General features: G+C 40.4%; 1 pseudogene; it reads left to right on the top strand.

Annotated features, from left to right (window-relative positions):
• The first annotated feature begins 2,271 nt into the window (after positions 1–2,271).
• LOC143852130 (18S ribosomal RNA) lies at positions 2,272–2,575 on the top strand (annotated as a pseudogene).
• Positions 2,576–4,471: the final 1,896 nt, after the last annotated feature.

The raw sequence follows: 4,471 nt of genomic DNA, 5'->3' as shown, positions 1-4,471 counted from the left end.
AAGCCATCCAATTGACGGTCAACTTGTAAATTACTTGCACCACTAAACCGTCCCAATGATATGATCTGAACCATTCCATTTGTAGGCCTCGATGTGAATTTCAACCTCACCAATGGTTGCACCTCTTACATCATTTTTGTGGGCTGATCTTGACCGTTCAAACGATGGTCAACAAATGTGAATTAATTTTCCCTCCAAGCCCATTTTTCATGGATTTCTCGAAAATAACCTGAAACATCAAAAATAAGGGAAAATACCTTAGGTAGCACTGTTCTAAGTATGAAAATATGCATTGTTAACAACTAAGATTCACACATAAATGTGCTCATCATAAAGCTTCGAGATTAGGCTTGAAATCTCATTTTTAGTGGAGTACCCAAGGAGCTAAACTTGGAAGAGTGGAGCAGGTCTTGTGATAGACCGAACCACTATAAAAATCTTGTGTTCCTTGTGGATGGCTCTTCTTCTCTTTCTTCCCTTGCACGTGTGGTGATTGGTAAACTCTAACCCTAACTTCTTATTATGTTTTAAATTGAACAAGGGTTAGCAAATGTGCATGATTGGTTTGTCTAAACCCTAGCTTTCATTAATATGCCTATTTGAACAAGGGTTAGACTAATTAGTGCGTAATTAATGGATTAACTTTTAATCTTCTATCTAATTAGGTCTACAATTGTTAATTGACCAATTCAGCTCCCCTCTTGGGTTGTCACACTTGCATTTCAGAATGTTATGCTGATTTCGATTCCTGATTTCAGCAATCCAAATGCACCGTTAGGGTAATGAGTTGTGTATTTCCATGAATGACTTGTGGATTATTATCAGCTAAAATGAAAGAAAATGGGGGTGTCTGCAGTAGTGGAGGGTAACTCGAGAGAAAACCCCAAGAATAAAACCCAAGAGGAACCCAAGAAAACTTGAGAGAAATAAACTCGAGAAGCACCCACTTCTCTCTCCCTTTCTCTCTTTCTCTCCTCTCTTTCTAGCGTTCTCATGCACAAGCCACTCTTACCGCAACCACTTTTATTGTCGTTCCAAACAAGAGCCTTTATAAACTGGGTATCCAAAAACCAAAATAGATTTACATTCTAATTTTGCCTCTTGCCACCCATGGTTTTGGGAAATAAGGCAACTTTCCCAACACCTTTCTCACACTAAGGCATGTTCGGCTACCATGATTTTCTTATGATAAATCGCTATCTCCAAGTTGAGATGAGGGTGAAGTGGGTAAAACAGGAAACTAGTGTCTCCAAGTTACGAGAGTCTCAGTCTCAACAAAGCCTTTGTCCCAAGCTAGTTGGGGTCGGCTAAATGAATCCTTTAGAAAAAAAATTCATGAAGAAGGTAAGGGATCTACCCGGCTCTAATCCTGATTCTAGTTGGGTTCTTCTACGTGGATCATTTTCTTCCATTCTATCCTTCCAAGTTACGAGAAATGACAAAAAATCAGGAAACAAAAAATTGTATTAAAAATATGATCGACTTTTTCCTGATTTTGAGCCACTTCTTGGGCTCATCTCAACTAAGAACCGACATTGTTCCAATGTTGGTGATTTATAGTCTCTTATTTCTAATACTTAAAAGAAATAGAAAAAAACTATTGATAAAAGATTAAGAAAGTACCTTCTTAGGAAATATTGTTCAAAGGACATGTACTTTAAATTATTATACATAGGTACAACATAGGAAAAGGAAGAGAAAACAAATAGAAAAGAAAATAGGTGTCAAGATTCACAAATCCTAATTGCATTTCATACCACTAGCATTCTGCAAGGATTGGAGCGTGTGTAAATACAATAAAACTAGATGAGAGACTTATTTTCTAATACATGCTCTAATATTTTATATAAAAGGATTCCACCTAGAATATGAAATATAAGAGCCCCAACTGAACTTACATTTCTATCAGCCCATATTTTTCCAAAGAAAAAGATTGGATCACTAAATAAATGTCCTCTACTTGTACAGCTACAATTTATGTTGCACAAATTTTTTCAAGAGAAAATATGTCACTTCATCACATAACAACCCACCAAAGTAACCCTTTTGACTTCTCATTTGTTGGGGGTAAAATCGGGCTACCAACACCAAGAAAAAGACACCCCAATCAAGAGGGACCGTTGAAGCCGAGACTGACGAGTGTCGCCTCGGAGTGCCTCCACTACTACCTTGGCCGAGAGGAGAACCCTTGACCAGCCGACACCCGGCAACTTGCAGCATCAGTTCAAATCAATGAAATCGGGTAAAAGAGCGAGTATTGAGTCAGGATCAGAGGGAAAGGAGGATCAGGCTGTTCTTTTTCTTCCAAATCTAAAGTCTTAAGCTGGCTAAAAGCACCCATTACCCTATGGCTAGGAGTACAGTAGGGGTAGAGGGAATTTCCGGTGGAGGGGTGAAATGATTAGAGATCGGAAAGAACACCAACGACGAAAGCACTCTGCTGGGCTGACAATGACACTGAGAGTCGAAAGCTAGGGGAGCGAATGGGATTAGATACCCCAGTAGACCCAGCCTTAAACGATGGATCCCCAATAGAACTATAGATTTGTTAAGGGACTTCTGTCTGAATCCTCCTTCCTGCCCATCATTATTCCTTATCGATTCTTTATTCCCCGTCCCTGAGATCTGACTCACTTTAGCTGCTCAAATACTGTTTATGTGACTCAGGCTTTTGGTGCTCGCTCTTTTACCAGATTTCATTGATTTGAACTGATGAAACAACCCCTCTAATTAAAGTCATCTAGAAAACCTTTTTATTTATGGTTCATGACTTCCAACTTTACGTAATTGCTCGTTGTCACCTACGGAAAATGAGTCAATTTCTTTACTTTGATGGGGTATGGGACTGATTGGAGGGCGGCTTGACTCACAGGGAAGCTGTGTTTTGGATGGCTTTTCCACTCAGATAGATAACTGATATGATCTTTATGCTCTTCCTGGTCTTGGACTATCAACTTCTTGGTCTTGGTCCTTTACTGATCCGGTCTTGAATAGTTTGTTTGAGTGTTGGTGCCATTCCCTCCAATTCCATGGTACTTCACAAGTGGTCATTCGTATTGCACCTTCTCGGTTTAGGGGAACATTCTCCCTTGGCCCTCACTTTGTTCGTTCAGTAAACGATCCGTCTCCAAGTATTAGTAAGCCATCTATGGGCAACAAGTGCGAGTTGAGTTTTTAGTATTATGACTATTTTGAACCTCTAGGCATGGTCCCAGAGGAAAAGAAGTCCCATATAACATCTAACATATCAGCTCCAAGCCTCCAACAGTGGCCCAGAAGATATTGAAAAAGGAAGCTGAAAATCCATCTGGCTCCATTCAATTGTGTAAAAGGTCTCAATGGCGAGGGAGCTCTCTTGGGGCCCTACTCACAGCTCTCCATCTTATCTGGCCTAGAGCTAAGTATTTCCTTGAGTCGAACTTACAGATAGGGACAATCCTTCTTACTAAGAAGCAGGTGAATGACTTCAAGCATTAGAAAGTGTTTTCACTCAGCACCCCTACACCTACCTTGTGTTAGCATACCACTTCTATTTATTTGTCGGTTACTTGAAGTCAATTAACACTTTACCAATGGATCAGGTACCCGGTACCCAACCGCCAAATACTAATCCTAAGGATTTCGGCAGGAAGAATCTTCAGTCAGCCACCTCACGGTGAGACACGAAACCGAACTCAATTAAGGCCCCCCCTGACCCTCTGCTGAGCTAGAGCACTCGGAGACCATATGTCTCCAAGTCACCAATCAACTCATTGACCAGCTGCTCCTAGGACCGTACAACATTCCTTTGCCCACCAACTAACAGCCAACTACCCTAAGCCGTACAAGGTCCCATCATTAACCAACTCCTAACTACTCATCATCAGAGATAGCACGTGCCCCATGCCCCCTCATGCCATTGACATTCCATCATTGTCAGTCGTACACTGTCAGCCCTGGCACCCAATTCACTTTTTTTATTATGAAAACCACAACGGATTTTCTAATAAAGCATACCAACTTCTCTCCCAATTTAACATCAACAAAAAGATGGGGATGAGAGACTATATAAAGGGAAAAGATATGCAATCTATATGCTCACCCTAAATCAATGACAAATGTAAAGTAACAACTCCCCCTATTTGATTGAAAAATGTAATAAATGAGGGTTTTTCCAAACATGGGGTGAAAAATATACAAATTCAAATCTCCTCTTAAGTGAAAACTAACTCTCCCTATCAAAAATACAAACTCAAAACACGTGGGGTTTCATGAAAACTAAACATGCGAAGGTGAATAGAGTACCCAAAAGAATTTGCACCTTGGGCTTTTGAACCAAAATCCATAAAATTGTTTAATTTTAAGCACAAGCCCCTAAGCTAGATCAAGTTGGGGCTTTGGAAACCCAAGCTCTCTTGGCCCCAATGTGCCCTTCCCCCGAACCAAATAAGAAATAAACGAACCTAAAGCATGGCCATATGTATTGAAGGAA

Source organism: Tasmannia lanceolata, unplaced genomic scaffold (genome assembly GCF_043159265.1).
Source record: "Tasmannia lanceolata isolate RefF3 unplaced genomic scaffold, GAP_Taslan_0.1 ptg000018l, whole genome shotgun sequence".
Taxonomy (NCBI): Eukaryota; Viridiplantae; Streptophyta; class Magnoliopsida; order Canellales; family Winteraceae; genus Tasmannia; species Tasmannia lanceolata.
This window is presented reverse-complemented; position numbering and strand designations above follow the sequence as displayed.